The sequence below is a fragment of the Apodemus sylvaticus genome, chromosome 8 (assembly GCF_947179515.1).
Source record: "Apodemus sylvaticus chromosome 8, mApoSyl1.1, whole genome shotgun sequence".
Lineage (NCBI taxonomy): Eukaryota > Metazoa > Chordata > Mammalia > Rodentia > Muridae > Apodemus > Apodemus sylvaticus.
The window spans coordinates 97145492-97167722 of NC_067479.1; the positions used below are offsets into that span (position 1 = coordinate 97145492).

The following is a 22231-nucleotide window of genomic DNA, read 5'->3' on the forward strand; positions in this document are numbered from 1 at the left end:
AAATTTACCTACATATCTAATCTATTTTTTAAATATTTATTTTTAATTATGTATGTGTATGTGTGTGTGTAATGCACACCAGAGGTTCAGAATCAGATACGATCTTTAAATAAACAATTGCTACCTAGCACGCCGTCTTTCCTCTTCTCTTTTGTCTGCTTCTTTGTGTGCACTGGCCGCTCTGCTTCTCTAACTAGGTGCCTACAGAAGCCAGAAGAAAGTATCAGAGACCCTGGAGCTGGGGTTAATGTTGCTTGTGTAAGCCTACTGACGTGTTCTGGGAACCAATCTCTGGTCCCCTGAAAGGACCAGAAAGAACAGTACATACTCTTAACTCACTCTGGCCTCTAATTTAGCCTTGTTTTGCCAACCAAGAAAAGACAAATACAAATACGAGGGACTAGAGAGAAAGCTTAGTAAAGAGTGTGTACTGCTCTTTCAGAGGACCAGGCTTGTTCCCAGTACCCACACCTGGTAAAAGTACCACAGCTGTCTATAATTCCAGCTCCAAGGGATCTAATGCTCACCTGGACTCCAATGGCACCTAAAGTCACACATGCAAAGACACCCCATACACACAAACAACTTGAAAAATGAAATATATAAAATGAAATATATAAAACATATAAAATATATATATAAAAAATGCCTACATGTTTTATATAGGCATTTACTATAAATGAAGCAACTAAGTTATTAGTGCTAGCAAATATTTTTCATAGTAGTCATGGTTAGTTATAAAATTATACTTGTACAGATATTTCATAATACAATGCTTTCATTACCAAGGATAAAAGGATAAAGGTTAATGACAGCCTTTGAATAGTTAAGTTAAAAAACTGGTGTGTGTGTGTACATATGTGTGTGTGTGTACATATGTGTGTGTGTGTGTGTGTGTATATATATATATATATATATATATATATATATATATATATATATATATATATAAAACATTCATATTTTACATTATTTATTTGTTTCTTTATATGTATGGGTGTCCATAGCATACAATTTGGACCAGAGATAGCTTGTAAGAGTCCATTCTCTCTCTTTGCCATGTGGGTCCTGAGGACTGAACTCAGGTCATCAGCCTAAGGGCAAATGAACTTACCCAGTTAGCCATCTCGTAAGTTCATTTATTAGTTATTTATATAACTAAGTCAGGCAAAAATAGGGAACAGCTTAGTAACCTGGAATTATTTGGCCTGAACTACTTTTGGGTGAGCATGCAATAAGGCAAAACTGTGTCCTCTAGTGAACTTTGAGGAAGAACCCCCCCCAGCCACCATCATTTGTGTTCTACATAATTGGGTGTGCATATGAGTAAAATCAGTTACACTATGGGAGGAGACAAGAGCAGTGGAAAAAATGATTACGCTAGCCAATATATACATCAAAACAGAACAAACCTTATTACACCCCAGGTAACCAAATTCCTCCTCCTTTTGAACCCTGTAAGAGAAAGCCCTGAAAAATAATCTGGGTTCCTGAGTATCTTTATTCGATTGGCCTGCTGGTTCCCTTGTTGTATATTCTTGTATTTTCTATTGCTTTGTTTTAAATAAAGTTCTGTAGTATTTTTGCAGGTATGTGTGAGCTTTCTTTCAATTCCTTGAAAAAAACGCCAAAATCCTGGAAACACAAGACCCTGACCATTGGTGACATTATTAGTTACTAATATAGTCTTAATTTTAAGAGTATATACAGGTAACAGAAATCCCAATCAATACTAAATTTTCCAGATAACTTTTTGGCCAACACCTTCCAATCAGTCAGTTAAATATTTTTAAGTTGAAGGCTAGCATAGTGGTACACACCTTTAATCCCAGGACTCCAAAAGACAAAATATGACTCTCTTTACCATTACCTTGGCTATCAAGAATTATCAAAGTCAAAGCCAGGCATGGTAGTACACGCCTTTAATCCCAGCACTCAGAGGCAGAGGCAGGTGGATCTCTATGAGTTCAATGACAGCCTGTTCTACAAAGTTAGTTCCAGGATAGCTAGAGCTATTAAACAGAGAAACCCTGTCTCGAAAAACAAAAACAAAGGAAAAAAAAAAGAATTAACAAAGTCTGGAAAATTTCATACAAAGCAACATGGTATATACGGCAATAATGTTGACAATACTTGAGAATTCATAAAAATATTAAAAATATCTGTACATGATCAATGTGTAAGATAATTTATAAGGTGGCAAGAAGGATATAAGTCATCTCAAAGACTTCACCCAGCAACCAGTGGAAACAGATGCAGAGACTCACAGCCAAACACACATAGTTATGGGAGGATGAGAACTTGTTTTTACCCTCAGTTTAGTGATTTTTTTAAAAATTTATTTTCTATTCCAACTGCATCTTCCCCCCCTCCTCTCCGTCTCTCTCTCTCTCCTATCTCCTTTATCCTCCAGTCCTTCCTCTTTCTTCAGAAAAGGGGAGACCTCCCACGGATATCAACCCATCTTGACTGACATAGCAAGTCGCAGCAGAACTAGGAGTATCTGCTGCTGTGGTTAGATAAGGCAACCTAATTAGGGGAAAGGAGCCAAAGGTAGTCAGAGATAGCCCCTGCTCCTGCTGTTAGGAATCCCACATGAAGCTGCACAACTGCGACATATACACAGAGGGCCTGGGTCCCACGTATACTTTGTTAGGTGGTTCAGTCCCCGTGGGCCATGGGCCTGGTTAGTTGATTCTATAGGTTCTTTTGCGATGTCCTTGACCTTTCTGGCTCCTTCAATCCTTCCTCCTCCTCTTCCATAAGATTCCCTGGATTCCCCAGGCTCCTCCTACTGCTTGGCTATGTGTCTGCCCACATCTGTTTCCACCAGTTGCATGGTGAAGCCTCTCAGATGACAGTTATGGTAGGAGTCTGTCTGGTGTCCTTGGTGCTGACAGGCCTCTGGGAAAGCCAGCAGAGTTTTATCAATGGTGAGATTTTAGGCACATCAGTGGTTTAGCCAGAAGTTGTTATTTTTGTATGAATAGATAAAACTTCCAAAATTGTTTAGACTGTGTTGTAACTTAACTGCAAAAAGAACCAAAGACTGCCAAGCTAGAAAAACAATTATATATAAGCAGAAAAATCAACTGCTTCTGTTGTAACTTTTAAAACTGTTTGTTATGACCCTGACCGGCCCGCAGCCTCATGGCAAGAGGGTAACAGGGGCTACATGGTGAACAAGTATGTGATGGAGAGGTGGGAAAGATAGGAAAATGGTGAGGGGCACTATGGAGGCAGAACTGGAGGCATGATGGTGATGACAGGTAAGAGAAGAAGCTGAGGCTAACATGCTGTCATTGCCCAGTATGAGTGGTGGAAGAGTGAGTGTACAATAGCCTGGAGCTTATGCAGAGACAGAGTGGGCCCCTGAACCAGCTGTCCTGGGATCAACCTGGCTCTGGAGAATGAAGGAGGCCTGAGATGAGGAATGGTTCACTTTCTGGACTGGCCCTCCTTGAAAGATCACTATGGTCCATGATGCTGCTAGATGCCATGTTAGTATATGCAGTCTGTGCTGCTGGCTGACTGACATCTTGGTGATGTCCACAAGATGTTGCCTCAGGGAGGCCAGGCTAATATAAGTGGGTCAATGGTCCATATATGGCCAGGGGCTGTATTGATGTCTGTGGCCTATGTTACCACAAAGCCCATGGGAATGCATGTGATCTGGGCTGCTGCCTGAAGCCATGTTGAAGTCTGTGAGTACAGAATAGCTGGCCTTGCTTCTCCCTGGCAACTTCACAGAGACATAGTTCTCCACAGTTCTGGTATGGATGTAGGCCAATAGACTCATCATCCTCCCTTGGGGGACTGGCTGGCCACTAAGAATTTGACCATGCTCAAGTTGAGTATATGAACTACACAAAAATAGATTTGGTTTTTTTTCCCCTTTTTTGGGGGGAGGGAAGTAGGTGGGACAATTCTAATTTTACCTCCTAAGTGCTAGGACTACAGAAATACACCACCATGTCTGCTCCAAATCAGGTGTGTAAAATATAAAATCTTCTAAGTATATAATGCACTGTCTTTATTTTTGATATGATAAATAATAGCTGCCAAATGTCAACTTGAGCCACCAAAGTGGTGCACGTGAGCCACCTAGTAGATAAATAGTAAGTTTAATTATAAGGAAAACTTTACTGGAACAGTGTATTATAGTCTATAAAAGCAGAGAATCAAGAAGCTGTCAAGAAAAATGAGTGACAGGATACTCACAAATTTAAATCAAAATCAGATCTTATATGAAAGCAAAGATGAAAACAAACATACAAGGTGTCTTGTTTTAAACTATATAACCTGAACATAAACAAACATTGCAGAACATTAAGAAGGCCTGAAGAAGAATAGACAGAAACTAGAATGGATGGCTAGTCACTGGTAGAAAAGGTTAGGACCAACAGCCTGAGTTTCTATGAAGAACTGGATGAGGGAGAACACTGTGGTCCTGCTGGGCTCTCTCTCATTTGCTCATCTACAGGGCTGAGGCAAACCTAAAAAGTCCAGGTCACACTATGCAAATGCCTCAGGCACACTACTCCAAAACCTAGAGGGGTGACAAGGAAAAATGTTTTCATTTGTATTTTTCCCATGAAGGGTAAACAGATGACTGATTCTAAGGAACATGGAGATTAGGTTATGATATACAAGTCTAAGAAAAATACAAATGCAATGTTACAGAAATCTCAGCTAAGAATTTAGTCTGAAAACATAATTAGGTATTTTTCCTTCTTAGAATCATTGTTCAGAAGGCGAAAGCGAGGGGTTGGGAGTAAAGGGAGTAGATTGTGAGAGGAAAGGAATACAGAGCAAAACTAGCTAACTGCTAAAAGAGTAAACAGCCAGTCTGACTGTGTGCAAACATTTCAAAAAGTCTAGAATGGACTTTTCCTGCACTTCAGAGCTTAGAAAACTTGGCCAATGGAAATAAAGAAAAGATTTGATCATTACTGTAAGGAATCAATAGGTTTGTGGTAGATATATACATTAAATGAACAAGAATTTAAAAATAGAAATTTTGCAGTTCTACAAAAATAGGAATTTCAGTGTGTGGCTAGAGGGCAGTGATCTGGTGATCACAAACAGAATCCACACTTACCATGACTAGTGCATAAGTATAACTAGTTCATCATCTACCTGTGGAATGGTATTCCACTGGACTAATGTCCCTATCTGCTCACAACTTTCTTAAAACACTGGCCCGATTTTCTAGGCAATCTGGGAGTTACCTGCTGGTTGATGGCATAAATAAGCACATCTTCAACTTTATTAAGTGACAGTACAGAAACTCAGCAGGTTGTATTTATATATTTAAAAATGCACATGAGCAGGCGGGTGGGAGGGATAGAATTTCTAAGGCCATAAATATAAGAGAGGGGTACAAGGGAGCAGTTGGAGGTAGGAAAAGAAGGGGGAAATGATATAATTATTATAATCTTATAATAAACACTGCACAGAGGGCACAATTTCATATTCATTAGGGTGGCCATAATATAAAAGACAGATAATAGGCATTGGCTAAGATGTGGAACAACCAATCCTTGTATGTGACTAGCAGGAACAGAGGACAAAGCATTTTATGATAGGTGAATACCTCAATAAGTCAAAACATTTTAGTGCTAGATCTACACTCAAAATAACTAGAAAAAATGATACCCAAATAAAAATGTATATAGGCATGCTCACAGCAGCACTATTCACAATACCCAAATGCTATCAGTAACTCAAGTTCATGATGAATAAACAAATCAGCTATGGCACATACAATCAGTGGAGTATCATCTGGAAATGAAGTATGACACATGATACAGCATAGATAAATTCTGAGGACATTACAATAAGTAAGACATGTATTATAAGGTTCCACTATATAAAATAATCTAGATAGGCGTACCTACAGAGAGAAAAACTAGCTCAGCAACAGTCAGGGACTAGGGTAGGAGAGACAGACAATGACTACTTCACAGACACAGTATATCTTTTTGAGGTCAGAAAATATTTTGGAACTGTTTAGTGACTGGTAATAGGCATACAATATTATATGTATATTAATGACACATTTAATGTGTATTTTACAATTAAAATAGTTACAAATAAGGAAAGACTTGTCAAAAATTCATGCCTAGAGAAAGATATAACACTCACATATTCCAGTTCCTCAAATGCTGCTTGAGGCTGAAGAGAAGACTCAGCAGTTAAAAGCATTGGCTGCTTTTCCAGAGGACCTGGGTTCAACTCCCAGCACCCACATGGAGGCTCACAATCATCTGCAACTTCAGCTCCAGGAAAGCCAATGCCCTCGCTGGTTTCTTTGGCAAATGCATGAAGGTGGTGCAAAGATATAAGTACAGAATCCATACATACAAAATAACAATAAATCTTAAAAACAAACAAACAAAACCTTTTTTTAATGCTTTCCTGAATAAAAGCCAGTTTAAGCATCTGGGACTTAAGTTTCCAGAAAATCTGTGTCTTCCTTTAGCTTATATCCCTAAGAATTTTTTTTTATTTGAAGTTTTAGCTAATGTTTATTGTTTGATTTGGTTTTGTTTTGTTGTGTTAAAGAGCATTATTTTGAATAAGTAAAATTCAAAGGAAGTAAAACGTTTCAAGCATAGTTACATCCCTAAGGCAACTTTGGTGCATTCATATACCATGAAAATCCTATTCACTTCTTGAGTTCTTTGTATATATTTGATATCAGCCCTCTATCGGGTGTAGGATTGGTAAAGATCTTTTCCCAATTTGTTGGTTGCCGTTTTGTCCTATTGACAGTATCCTTTGCCTTACAGAAGCTTTGCAATTTTATGAGGTCCCATTTGTCAATTCTTGATCTTAGAGCATAAACTATTGGTGTTCTGTTCAGGAAATCTTCCCCTGTGCCTATGTGCTCCAGGTTCTTCCCCAACTTCTCTTCTACTAGATTCAGTGTATCTGGTTTTATGTGGAAGTCCTTGATCCACTTGGACTTGAGCTTTGTACAAGGAGATCAGAATGGATCAATTTGCATCCTTCTACATGTTGACTGCCAGTTGACCCAGCACCATTTGTTGAAAATGCTGTCTTTTTTCCACTGAATGTTTTTATATCCATTTTCAAAGATCAAGTGACCATAGGTGTGTGGGCTCATTTCTTTCCTTTTTCTTCTCTTCACAACAGTAATAAAACAGAGGCCCCACAATAGCTACTATCAAACTCATTTACTCTTTTAAAATTTTTCACTTATTTGTGTGTGCACACGTGCGCACATGCGTGTGCTTGTCTATATAAGCACTACATAAAGGTAGATGCCCTTGAAAGTCGGAGGGTATCATATTTTTGGAACTGAAGTTAGAGGTGGTTGTTGAGTCACCAAATAGAAGTGCTGGGGTCTGAACTTGGGTTCTATGGAAGTGCAACCAAGTGTTCATACCAGCTGAGCCATCTCTCTAGTCTTTTTATTTGTCTTAACAGCTTCCAACTCTAAATTCAGTCACTATCAAACAGATCTCAATGAAGCTACCAATAAAAGTCATTTTCTTCAATACACATTTCATTTGTTCTTTCAGAAATGCTAATATTGTCATCACTTGTATCATTAAACTGTTCTCTTATGTGGCAGTTCAAAGATCTCCCCTAAACAAATTAGACTTCAATAACTGAAATTAGTTTTACTCACTAAAAATAATAGTTACAAAGCAAACTGAATGAAACTAAAGCTGGACGCTGGCAAACACAAATATTGGAGTTCTAACCATGTTGCTGTGATAAAACACCAAAACCAAAAAGTAATTTTGAGAGGGAGGTGTTTATTTCACTTCCACTTCCACTACCGTTATGAAAGAAGTCAGGAGAGGAACTCTAGGCAGGCCATGCAGAAACAATGCTTAATGGCTTGCTCGTATGCCCCCCATATCTATCTGTCTGTCTGTCTGTCTGTCTGTCTAATCTATCTCTCCTCCCTCTCCGTGTGTGTGTGTGTGTGTGTGTGTGTGTGTGTGTGTGTGTGAAGGTCTCTCTGTCAGCACAGGCTGTCCTGGGACTCACTATGAAGACTAGGCTGGCTTCAAACTCAGAGACCCTCCCATCAGAGGTGGCCTGAGAACCCCCACATATGGCCCCCTGCTTTCTTGCAGCACCTAGGACCACCAGACCAGGATGACACCACCCTCAGTTATCATCATCACATCAATTATTAACCAAGAAAATGCACCACAGGCTTGCCAATAGACCAATCTGTTAAGGATATTTTCCTCAAAGAAGTTTCCTCTTCCAAAATGACTCCAACTTGTGTTATGCTGACACAAAACTAGACAGTAAACCCTGGAAAAGGAAAAAGAAATTAAGTAATCTTTCTGTAACTAACCTGCCACAAAAGCAGGCACTCTTTCCATAACACTGTAAGAAAAGGCCACACTAAACACATCATGGTAGCTTCACGGAGCTAATGAGACAAAAGATAAATGTAACTGGAATCTGTAGGTTGGTATAAAGGCTAGAGAAAGCACCAAAGTACTGTAGTAGTAACCTGCCTGAGGCTTTGGCTGAAAACGAACTATATGTGCAAAGGATAGAACTTTCAACCATGAGGCAAAAGGCAAATGTCTGGGAACTACATGATTAAGAATTTATTCAACACAGTGCTCCATACCCAAATCCTACCAGAAGAGAGCTGGTCTTCCAGGATTTCAGACACACTTGTGAGCACCAGTAAGACCACCACTTATGCTCCTCCGAGGGAGTCGCCTGGGGCCCTTAGGACACAGGAACTGAGGAGCAGCCTGGGACAGGATCCTTCTGGTTTCTGTCTGTGCCCGAAGCTGATACTATGCCACAACGCTCCAGCTCCATACCCAAATGCCATCAGAACAAAGCTAGTTTCCCAGGAGTGCCAAAATACCTGTGAGCACAGGTAAGACCACCATTTCTGCTCAAATTCCTGGCCCAAGAGGGACCCGCCCAGAGTCATCAGGACACAGGAATCAAGGAACAACTGGAGACAGAATCCTTCCAGTTTCCGTCTGTACCCATTGCTGACCCTGTGCCACAGCTCTCCATACCCAAATTCCTCCAGGAGAGAATGGTTCTCCCAGGAGTTCTGACACACAGGCTTACAGGAGGGACAAGCCATAGTCAGAGACAGCAAGACCAGCTAATATCAGAGATAACCAGATGGTGAGGCAAGGGCAAGAACATAAGCAACAGAAACCAAGGCTACTTGGCATCAGCAAGTCCTGGATACCCCAATACATCAGAAAAGCAAGACTCTAATTTAAAATCATATCTCATGATGATGATACAGGACATTAAGAAGGATATAAATAACTCCCTTAAAGAAATACAGGAGAACACAGGTAAACAGCTAGAAGCCCTTAAAGAGGAAACAGAAAAATCCCTTAAAGAATTTCAGGAAAACACAACCAAACAGGTGAAGAAACTGAACAAAACCATCCAGGATCTAAAAATGGAAATAGAAACAATAAAGAAATCACAAAGGAAGACAACCCTGGAGATAGAAAACCTAGGAAAGAGATCAGGAGTGATAGATACAACAGAATACAAGAGATAGAAGAGAGAATCTCAAGTGCAGAAGATACCATAGCAAACACTGCCACAACAGTCAAAGAAAATGCAAAATGCAGAAAGTCCTAACCCAAAACATCCAGAAAATCCAGGACACTATGAGAAGATCAAACCTAAGGATAATAGATATAGAAGAGACTGAAGATTCCCAACTTAAAGGGCCAGTAAATATCTTCAACAAAATTATAGAAGAAAACTTCCCTAACCTAAAGAGATGCCCATAAACATACAAGAGGCCTACAGAACTCCAAATAGATTGGACCAGAAAAGAAATTCCGTCACATAATATTCAAAATATCAAACACATAAAACAAAGAAAGAATATTAAAAGCAGTAAGGGGAAAAGGTCAAGCAACATAGAAAGGTAGACCTATCAAAATTACACCAGACTTCTCACCGGAGACTGAAAGCTAGAAGATCCTGGGCAGATGTTATACAGACCCTAAGAGAACACAAATGCCAGCTCAGACTATTATACCCCAAAAAACTCTAAATTACCATAGATGGAGAAACCAAGATATTCCATGACAAAAACAAATTTACAGAATATCTTTCACCAAATCCAGCACTACAAGGGATAACAGAGAGAAAACACCAACACAAGGAGGGAAACTACACCCTAGAAAAAGCAAGAAACTAATCTTTCAACAAACTCAAAAGATGATAGCCACATAAACATAAAAATAACATCAAAAATAACAGGAAGCAACAATCACTATTCCTTAATATCTGTTAATATCCATGGACTCAATTCCTCAATAAGACATAGAATAACAGACTGGGTGCGTAAAAAGGATTCAACATTTTCCTGAATACAGGAAATACAACCTTCCAAGTAATTGGTCCCAAGAAACAAGCTGGAGTAGCCATTCTAATATTGAATAAAATCCACTTTCAACCAAAAGTTATCAAAAAGGATAAGGAAGGACACTTCATACCCATCAAAGGAAAAATCTACCAAGATGAACTCTCAATTCTGAACATCTATGCTCCAAATGCAAGGGTATCCACAGTCATAAAACAAACTCTACTAAAGTTCAAAACACACACTGCAATTCACACAGTAATAGTGGGAGACTTCAACACTCCACTATCAGTAATGACAGATCATGGAAACAGAACTAAACAGACACAGTAAAACTAACAGAAGTTATGGACCAAATGGATTTAACAGTTATCTATAGAACATTGCATCCTAAAACAAAAGAATATACCTTCTTCTCAGCACCTTATGGTATCTTCTCCAAAACTGACCATACGATTGGTCACAAAACAGGCCTCAACAGATACAAGAAGACTGAAATAATCCCATGCATCCTATCAGATCACTACGGACTAAAAATAGCGACAAAAACAACAGAAAGACCACATACACATGAAAGCTGAACAATGCCCTACTCAATGATAACCTGGTCAAGGAAGAGATAGAGAAATTAAAGACTTTTTAGAATTTAATGAAAATGAAGGCACAACATACCCAAACTTATGGAACATAATGAAAGCAGTGCTAAGAGAAAACTCAGCTGAGTGCCTCCATAAAGAAACTGGAGAAAGCATACACTACCAGCTTGACAGCACACCTGAAAGCTCTAGAACAAAAAGAAGCAAATACACCCACAAGGAGTAGACAGCAGGAAATAATCAAACTCAGGGCTAAAATCAACCAAGTAGAAAAAAAAAAAAAACTATACAAAGAATCAACAAAACCAGGAACTGGTTAGTTGAGAAAATCAACATGATAGATAAACCATTAGCCAGACTAACCAGAGGGCACAGAGACAGTATCCAAATTAACAAAATCAGAAATGAAAAGGGAGATATAACAACAGAAACTTAGGAAATTAAAAAAATCATTAGATCCTACTACAAAAGCCTATATTCAACAAAACTGGAAAATCTGGATAAAATGGACAATTTTCTAGACAGATACCAAATACCAAAGTTAAATCAGGATTAGATAAACCATCTAAATAGTCCCATAACCCCTAAAGAAATAGAAGCAGTCATTAACAGTCTCCCAAACAAAAATAAGCCCAAGACCAGATAGGTGTAGTACAGAATTCTATCAGTCCTTAGACCTTGAAAGAAGACCTAATACCAATACTCGTCAAACTATTCCACAAAATAGAAACAGAAGTAACACTACCCAATTCATTCTATGAAGCCACAGTTACACTGGGTATTCTCCCTTGGAGATGGAACAGTTTCTGTCTAATCAGGAACATGTCAAAATTTCCTTTCATAAAGATCTTCATAAGAGATGTTTTTCTACTTCTATCATGTTTTGTTCCAAATAGATTTTAAAAACTGGTTGGGTACGTATTACATTTAGCTTCACAAGACATCATGTATATTTAAAAAGCATTTAACTATTATAAATTATTTTGATGACTTAAAAATGTCAATACTGTGTTGTATATTTTAAATAAATTTTATTAGTTTAATAAAAATTAAAAATTAAAAAAAAATTATTCAGGAAGAAAGGTCAAAGAATTAGCACAGATTTCCTTCCCATCTAAAACTAAGGGAGTCGGAGATTAACTTTTTAAAAATTTCAATTTGAGACTAAAGCGATAGCTCAGAGTCTTAGTTAAGTGCCCTTGCAGCCTTCAGAGGATCTAGGCATGGTTCCAAACACACAGCACACTACCTATAACTCTATTGGCCCTCTTCTGAACTCTGAGAGCACCTGCCCATATATGGCCTGAACATATATAAATAAATCTTTTCTCAAAAAAAGAATGAAATGTGTTTTTAGATAACCTAGAAGTCATATTCTTTTTCTTAACCAACAATAACTATACCAAACAAATCAGTCAAAACACAGAACTCAAAAATCACATCATTGCCACCTGTATCTTGTTAATTTGTGGATGATAGATAAATGATGCAAAATAACTGCTAAGCATCCTTCCATTTCCAAACTAGCCTTAAAGAAAACTGTGAGGTCATAGTAGTACAGCGGAGAAATCATGGACTCTCCTTATTACAGGTGATTCCTCTAGATGCCTCCCAGGGACCTAGCAACAACTTATGCCATCACCTGCTGCTAAGTGCAGGTAGTGCACCAGGTGTGGCATATAAAAGCACTGCTTGCCATCCCAGTTGCTCCCCTCCTTTTTTACTCTCTGTCCCTCGAGCTCTTTTTCTCCCAAGTGTTCCCTGGCTTGCCTGCCTCTCCCCCTTTTTGTCTTTCTCTGTCCCATGGCTGTGCTTCCCTCTGTTTGCCTCTGTCCCTTCTCCAGGTCCTCATTCTCTTCACTCCCCAATAAATCTCCCTTATACCACGTCTGTCACATGATGTGATTTCTCAGGTGGGCACCTTGGCGTGGGTCCATCAGGTATCTCCACCTATTGCCACATAATATTTTTATAACACTCTAGATCCGTGGTTTTTACCAAAAAGGATCAGATATATTTGGTTTTACTTTTCAATCAGAAAGGTGTGCTTCTTTTCTCCTATAACCCGGCCATAAACACTCTGACCATGGTCTCTATTCTTCAAGTCTACCTTTGATGTGACTGTAGTTGTCTATGATTCACTTCATATAGGTTTCTGTTAATAAAGTTTCTACAATTCATGACAATATTCTGTGGTATCCAATGATTACTGTGCTTCCTAGAGTTAGCCTTCCGGCTCAACAGGGGAGGCATTTCCACCACTGTGCAAGTCATTTATGTTAACCTCTTGTCCTATTGATCAACTAGTTCTCCACTTTCAGGCACAACCTGTCCAATATCTCCTCAATCTCATACAAGGCATAGAATATCTTGGTTGTATGACAAGGTCCCAGCTGATAACCACAGCAGCTGGAGAAAATAACTACAGGGCTAGTTTTGTAGCTGGGTGAACACAGGGAATGCAGCACATTTAAGTGGAGAACAAAAAAAAAATTGGGTATTAAATCATACTTCTGACAACCAGTGTAGTTTGACTATAGTGGAAAACCAAATCAGAAGTGTTTTGCTCTATTTACCCTGTTCTGACACAGTTTCCTATGACCTTCCAGTCCTCAGATCACACTCTGACAACCGTAACTACGGCAACATTTAAGTAGTCCTTATTGAAGCAGTTTTTTCTAGATGACCAATACTTGATGTTTTAAACTCAAACAGGCAAAAGACTCACTTAAAATACAGCACAAATCACTGGGTGGTGGTAGCACTTGCCTTTAATCCCAGCACTGAGGAGGCAGAGGCAGGCTGGTCTCTGAATTTGAGGCCAACAAGGTCTACAGAGTAAGTTTCAAGACAGCCAGGGCTATACATAAAAACCCTGTCAAAAACAAAAACAAGTAAGCAAACAAGCACAGATCACAGGATTTTAATATAGACTATAAAAATATTACATGAGTTTAGATTTCACACTGCAATTCATTTGTTCAATTCCGGTGTAAGAATATAGATCATCTGTATTGTGATACAGAGGAAGTGTATAAAAGCACTTCTTTCCACTATCTGCTAAAGTACAAGCCATCCCCAAAAAGCATTTGTGAACCACTTTTTCACAAAACATTATTTTTATAAGAGCTATTGACACAATAACTATTATTTATTTGGTCTGTGTGGGGTGTATTGGTGTTAGTGAGACAGAGTCTAAGGCTTTATGCACCTCAAGCTCTAGGATGCTTCTACTTCTACCTCAAGTGCTAGAGTTACAAACTAGTGACTTGAAATAGGGTACATAGAAGATATTTTGATAATAAATAAAGAGAATTCGTCACTTCAAAGCACATAGCAGTATTTACTGACAATGACAACATTCAAATTTTCAAGTGTACATTAAAATTTCAGAACGCATATAACCATTCCATGAGCGGTCCAAAGATTTTGTTGGTGTATTAGTCAAGGTTCTGTAGAATCACAGAACTTATGGAATGTCTCTATATATTAAGGGAATTTATTGTAATGACTAACCCAACAATGGGCAGCTGTGAATAGGAAGTCCAAGAATCTGGTAGTTGCTCAGTCCCACGGGGCTAGTTGTTTCACCTGGTCTCCTATATAAGCTGGGATCCTAAAGCAGGTTCCAACAGATGTGCTGGCAAGTAAGTGCAAGCAGGTGAAGAAGAGTGAGTCTTCCTTCTTCCATTGTCCTTGTGTAGGTCTCCAGCAGAAAGTATGGCCCAAAATAAAGGTATGTACCACCACACCTGGATTTGGAACATGCTCTATACCAGGCTGGTCTTGAACTCAGAGATCTGTTTGCCTCAGTATTCTGGGATTAAAGATGTGTAAAAGATTAAAGACAGGCCTATCTTACCTAGGCCTAAACTATGATGGCCACTATGCCTCAAGATCTGGATCACAGGTGTGCCCTCCATTTCTGGATTGTAGTTCATTCCATATTTCTGGATTTTAGTTCATTCCAGATGTAGTCAAGTTGACAACCAGGTCATCACAGCTGGTTTCATATAATGCAGCAGTTTTCAAAACCCTTGCTGTTGCTAGACCTGATGGTGCATACCTTTAATTCCAACATTCAAGAGGCAGAGGCGGGTGGATGTCTGAGTTTAAGGCCAGTCTGGCCTATAATGTGAATTCTAGGCTAACTAGGACTACATAGTGAGACGAGGTCTTAAGACAACAACAAACAGCACAATCTTTTCAAAAGCAGTGTGTCATGAACAAGTGACCATCTGGTTCTAGTAACTTTAGGAAGGATAGGGCAGAAATAAGCCAGGAAAGAGGATGTAGGAGTGCCATATCAACATAGCAGAAAATCGGAATTTTAAATTGACCCAAAATTTAACACCACATAAAACACGTTTTTCTCTACTAAAATAAAAATACTCCAATTCTAGCAGTGACTACATACAAAAATACCAGCTACAAATACTGTTGTTAGTGTTTTAGTCTTATTTAACCTATATCATACAGAATATTTTAAAATTTACGCTCTAACGAGATTTAATATACTGTTTTTTAAAGCCTCAATCTTCAAAGAGATGGCATTATTCATGAAAATGTCTATTTCTTGGCAAAGAACTGCACAAAGAACACTATTTCAAAGGAATACACAAGAGATTCTAGATACTTCCAATTAAGTACCTCAAAATTTTTGCCTAAATAAATGGCTCCTGCAATATCAAACCAGGGCACTATGGTAGCAGGAGTAATATCTATTATACTGTAATCAACGCGAGGAGACGGAAGAACATGATGCAGAATCACAGGCTTCACTGTAGGGAGAATTTTGGTTTCTTTAAAAACAAAGAAATATTATATGAATTATGATTTTATTTTAATCCCAGATGTGGGATATGATAGGGCTGCTTCAGATTGTCCACAGCAGCCAACTATGATTTGTCTCGTGCTCTGGCAGGGGTGATTTTGTCAGCTGAAGATAGGGCTCATTACATTTGGGATTCTGGGGACTCTTAAAAGGCCATAAAGATGCCAGAGTCCCAAGAGGCTGCTGCCCATCCTGCTGCCCCTGCCCCTCCCTTCTGGATTGCTGATTGCAGATATCCTGATGACAAAGACTGGACTTTACCCAAGGACACCCCCTAATCAGCAGGAAGTAGTCTAATAACACCTCTTTCCCCTCTAAACTTCCTTCTTGACCTCGTGTTAGGGGGTTGGAAGGTATAGAGTGGTGTAGAGAAGCAGGAAAAAGAACCCAATAAAGTAGCCAAATGTCCAGTTACATCTCACAATCCATCAAATTACTGTCTTGTTACTGATCTCATCCTGCCTTAATTTCCCCTTCTATAAAATTAAGGTGTCAAGAAACAAGAGTATTAGCACAAAAAAACTGTTAGAAAGAATATATAAAGAACTATTTGTGAAGTATTTTGTGTTCTTTTTTAAATTAAAAATTCAATTGCTTTTAAAAGTGGCAAATTATAGATGCCAAAACAGAAAACAACCTAACCCAGAGTATTACAAAGTGAATTATAAAACGTTTTAAAAAGACATTCAACTGTCTCTTCATCTAACATATGAGATAACTGCTTAACTACAAATCACTAATTTACCTAAACCAAGCAGGAAAATACTGTTTTTGAAATGAGGAATGGTCTCAGTCACTCTTGCATAAACTGCCCAAATCCCAGCAAGCAAACCAGTTCAAAGTTCAAGGAAAAAAAATGGACAATCATGAAAAAATAAGTCTGAAAACAACTTTCTAAAGAAAGAGAGTTAGGTTAGGGCAGGGTAAACACAAGTGAATCACTGCCAGCAAGCAAGGAAGCACTCGGTGAACAGTCATATCTCTGGACCAAGTTGACAGAGAAGCCACCTTTAGAAATTCTGATGGACCAAACATGAAACACCATACATAAAAATTAATAATACCACCTAAAGCAAGTACCACAGGAAAACCAGGGTAGAAATTGATGAAGCAAAAAACAGGGAAATACATGAAACCAACAAAACCCAAAAGCTTATCTAAAAATATAAGTAATAAATAGATACCTTTCCAGGCCAAGGAAAAAGTAGAAAGGAGTAGTTTGAGAGGAAGAAGCAACAGCTGAGCCTTGTGTTATAGGCCTATAATTCCAACTACTAAGGAGGCTGAGGTAGGAGCACCACAACTTCAAGGCCTGCAAGAACTACACAGTGAGTTCAAATCCAGGTGGTTCACTTAGGGAGACTGTCTCAAGATTTATAGAGAATGCTGGAGATGCAGACTACTTGCCTAGCACGTGGGAGACACTGGGTGTGATTCCCAGTACCAGTGAGAAGTGGGAGTGGGGTGTGGGGTGGGGAGGAAGGAGATACAAGAGGGAAGAAGGGAGAACACTGAACACAAGCTACTAATATAAAAATGAGAGATGGGTCATTATTACTGTCTCAGATGACACTGGAAGCATGATGAAGGGGCAAGTGTGATGGCATCCATCATACCGGTACCCCAACACTCAGAATGCTAAGGCAGGGGAATAATGAGCTCGAGACCAGAGTGGACTAAGGTGTGAGTTGCAAGGCAGCCTGGATTACTAGCAAGACCTGCCCTCCCCACCCCCTCCACTCCTCCCCCCACCCCGCCTTTTATTTAAAGAATGACAAAGGAATGCTATGAATTACTGTGAATCTACCATCTGGTAACTTGAGATAAAATGAATCAACTCTGTGAGGAACCCACCAAAGTTCTTTTTACAGATATAACCTAAACAGAAGCATATACACAAAAGAATCAGTCACCTGAATAGAGCTGTGTCTATTAAAGAAAATGAACCGGCAGTTAGTACCTTCTTTAGCAGAAAGTACAAGGCCCCAGTTATTTCACTAATGAATTTCAGTAAGCACTTAAGGAAAAGAATGTTTTTTCTCTCTTTTTAATTTGATGCACATATGAGTGCCTGCAAGTATGTATGTATATTGCATGCATGCCTAGTGACATGGAGGTCAGAAGCTGGTGTTAGATCTGGATCCTAAGTTAACAGGAGATTGTGAGCTCACATGTGGGTGCTAGGAACCAAACCTAGGTTCCCTGTAAGTGGTTTATGTTCTAATTAATCAATGATTCATCTCTCCAGCCCTCTAGCTCTTTATAATCTCAAAAAGGCAGAAGGCCCAAGTCCTAACTCACTCTAAAGGAAAATATTACCCTAACACCAAAGGCAGACAAAGATGAAAGGAAAACCACAGACCAGTACATTGCATGAACACAATGCAAAAATCCTCATCAAACATTAGGTGAATTTCAACAAATTATAAAAAGGAATTATTCTTTAGGATCAGGTAGGATTTATCCCAGGTATACACAGCTGGTCCTAAAATCTATTTTCTAAAGGTAGAAAAATCATGTGATTCCCAGCAATGGCTATGCAAAAAGGCACCAGACAAAATCTAACAGTCATTCATAATAAAAACAGAATCTAGAAGGACAGTTATCTTTAAAACATTAACTCCACGAATCTAAGCATAAGTTACATAAGTTGCCTTTTCCAAGTATATTTTATTCCTTGTAGATAGGGACCTTATAAACATCTTTGGAGGTAAGGTAGGATCCCAGATTAGATTCTTCCCACTGGCTCAGTCTGAAATGTTAGGGATGCTTTATTTGCATGGGGAGGGCTTCAGGTGTTGTCCTATATGACTGTCATGGTCCTCTCAATGGGGTATCATCGTCAAATGTTCAAGGACAAGTAAAGCCTGGTCAAGAGCTAGTTCCACCCCTACCATTCTCATTATGAGATAAGCTGGGGTTTGAACCAGCTTCAACCTAACCAGTTCTTTTGTCTGGTGGAGAGATGGCTCAGCGGCTAAGTACACTGACTGCTCTTCCAGAGGTTCTGAGTTCAATTCCCAGCAACTACATCTGTAATGGGATCACAACCATCTGTAATGGGATCTGACAGCCTCTTCTGGTGTGTCTAAAGACAACAGTATATTCGCATACATAAAATCATTCTTTAAAAGATATTTTTTGGGGAACAGGGTCTTGCAATGTGTCTTGGGATTTCCATTGTTGTGAAGAGACACTATGATCAAGAACTCTTAAAAAGAACATTTAATTGGGGTTGACTTACAGGTTCTGAGGTTCAGTCCATTATCATCAAGGCAGGAAGCATGCTGGAGGAGCTGAGAGTTCTACATCTTCATCTGAAGACCACTAGGAGAAGATTGGCTTCCAGGCACCTAGAAGGGTCTTAAAGCCCATGCCCACAATGAAACACTTCCTTCAACAAGGCCACACTTACTCCAACAAGGCCACACCCCCAAACAGTGGCCCTGGGCCAAATATATTCAAACCACCACACTATGCATCCCAAACTCCAAATGCTGAAATTACAGGTGTATGCTGTTGTACCAGGCTCCAGAAAATCTTTGAATGGAATGAAAAGCTGACTAACAGACTCAAAAAGATTGTTAGAAAAATATACTGCTCAGCAGGAACAAACAAAGTAATAAATTCAACCAAAGCTAATCTAAATGAATGCTAAAACTAGCAGGTAAATTCTACTGGGAAACAAGATACAGGGAAGCACAATGCCACTGCACTGATCAATTACTAACAGCATGAGGACAGTTCTGATTTTCTTAATACCTCCTGAAATACCTTCTTACATGACCATACTACTTTAGGGCATGACCTGAAACCTTGTCTTACATAAGAACATAATGTAACAAACAGAGTGTTATCAAAGCTGAAAGCCCTAAATACATAGCAGTCTGTAAAGCCCAGTTTCTGTTTTCAGGAGCAGTCTCTAAAGACCCAAGTTAACCACCATAAGGAAACAACCAGTTAAATCCAAAGTATCATCTCCCAGACATCTGGCCTAGTATGTTCAAGGATCCAGCATTATGAAAAGAAATATCAGAGGTAAGGACAACCTAATAGGCTAACAGTATGAACCCTGGCTGGAGACAACCAGCTATGGGTTGACTTTCAAAGGCAAAGGGGCAAAACAAGATGGTGGAATAGGACTCTGATTGTAGCCCAACTTCCCAATATCAGTATGAACTACCATGTATGGAAACACCTTCATAAGAGTCCTAAAGCACCTGGATGAAGCAAATTTTCCTTTGGAGAAACAAATAAACCAGACCTGGTGACACATTCCTATAATCCCAGCATTTGGGAGGCAGAGGCAAGAGAATCTAACCTGGTCTATAAATCAAGTACTGGGCTAGTCAAAGATTTGCAATAAGACTGCTTCAACTAGAAAATTAACAATTTAAAAGTCACTTAGGAGGGAGATGAAATGGTGCTTCCTCTAAGATTCTTTCTTGTTTGTATATATAAGTATTCTAAAGAAGTTGGGAGTCGTTTAAGGGGTTTAGTTAATAAGGGACCAAAACTGACAGGAAAGCAAGCAATTGACCAATCATTAGTATCAGAATGTATGGAGAAGTGCAACAAAGAACACTGCTCTTAAAGCAGCTCTTAGGACACATATACCATATTAACTTTGAGAAAAGAGGCCACAAAGAGAAGTAACCAAGAAACAACTTCTATCTTCCAAAGGTTTCTTCAAAGATGACTGAGAAAAATCATCAAAAACAGAACACTTCAGTAACTCATTTCTTAAGAAATATTACTTTTCCTTTTCAAATACAATAGGCAAGGGTGATGATAAAGTTATGATTCTGAAATTCAGAAGGACAGAAACAGATTAATGAAGAACATAAACCAGCTCACAAAGACCTAAAACCAGTTACATATGTATATTAAGACAGTAATACAGACCAAATCAAATTATTGACACTCTTGCATCTAATGGGTACTACAGAATTACATTTTTTCTACAACTCTTTATCATACTAACAAATAGGCTATGGGCATGGAAATAACAAGGCAGTTATAAACTCAGCCCTGATGTTGACTCTCCTATGCACTAACTCAGAGGTCATTTAAGGGTTTCTCTGTGGAAATTTAAAAAATTTCACTCAGTGTGATTCTCAGTGCCTCCTTTACAATGAGTAGGATTCTATAGTCTTTATAACAGCTTGCCACCAATTATGTCAGGTATTTTTGTATGTGACTGCTTTCTCTCACTGACATGAAAGTATTATCCAAGCTTTATCTCTCACAAACTGCAAAAATAGCTTTCTCTGCCACATTTAAAAAAAATTCTATTTTTCTCTTTTCTACTAGGTGATAATGCACAGCAACTAGTACTCCATATCTCATCTTGAGGAAAAACTAAACCATATACACTAAAATGTCAAATGAGGGATTTTACTACATCATCAGACTAACAAATCACTTTCCTCACAGTTGTGAACCAGGTAACTCACACTGTCTAGGTAATTTAACTGTCTCATTGGGACAAACTAGAAAAACTGGACACATACACAAAACCTCCCAGGAAAACTTGGAAAAACTGAACAAAACTGCAAAGTTGAGGGCATCTAAGTGTCTTCACTCTTAAAGACCAGATCTAATAAAGTAAGGAAGTCTGGTGTCAGAACCACTAACTTCCAGGTTACCTACCAATTCCTACAAGGTGTCTAAGATGAACTCTCAACAGATCAACAGGGTTAGGGAGGATTAAATACTGCAGTCAAAAGGTCAACATAGCTCAGCCATGAAGAAATGAATTATCCTTGGTCTGTGTTAGGTCAGACTCCAAGAGTAAAGAAAACATAAAGCAAAGCAGTTTTTCTAGAAGCCAGGGCCTAGCTCTAAAACATCTCAGTTTCTAACAAGGACAAACAGCAGGGTTATATAGTGAGACCCTCTCTCTCCTCTTTAAACAAAAAACAAACAACAATAATAACAACAATAATAACAAAATTCACTGCTACAGAGTCCCATAGCACTAGAATACCACTGTCTCCCATCATGAAAACTGATCCATCACATCTCACATGCCTGCTATGCCAGTTCTAGTTTATTTCTTGAATTCACACTGTAATGGAGCTCTATAAATCCTTTATTTTACCCATATCTTTATCCCTAAGAAAAAAATTTTAATTTGTAACAAGCACATTTACATACTACATCTATGGTATTTCCCTGCCTTCCTTTATGCTCTATAATGTTAAGCAAATTGCTCATGAAACATGTATGTAGTGGGTTGGTCTGGGGCTGCTATATATTCAAATGCTAAATTCTGTATTCTAAGATCTGGATGTTTCAAGATGAGATCTTCATGTATAGCAGTTTTGTTGTGTAAACCCTGCCTTTCAAGTTCTCCCTGAATGGTTAATAAAGATGCCTACAGCCTGGGTTGGGCAGGAGAGAGAAGACAGCAAAATTTCCAGTTGTGGT

General features: G+C 38.8%; 1 protein-coding gene across 3 annotated transcripts in view; it reads right to left on the reverse strand.

The window, feature by feature from the left end:
* Positions 1–22231, reverse strand: part of Mapk8 (mitogen-activated protein kinase 8) — an 80146-nt gene that overhangs the window by 46137 nt on the left and 11778 nt on the right. The window contains exon 2 of one of the 3 annotated variants that reach the window (XM_052190157.1): positions 19044–19162. The exons of the other annotated variants lie outside the window; for them this stretch is intronic. The gene's annotated coding sequence lies outside the window, so the exon portion shown is untranslated. The remainder of the gene's footprint in view (positions 1–19043; positions 19163–22231) is intronic. 3 annotated transcript variants of the gene reach the window in all.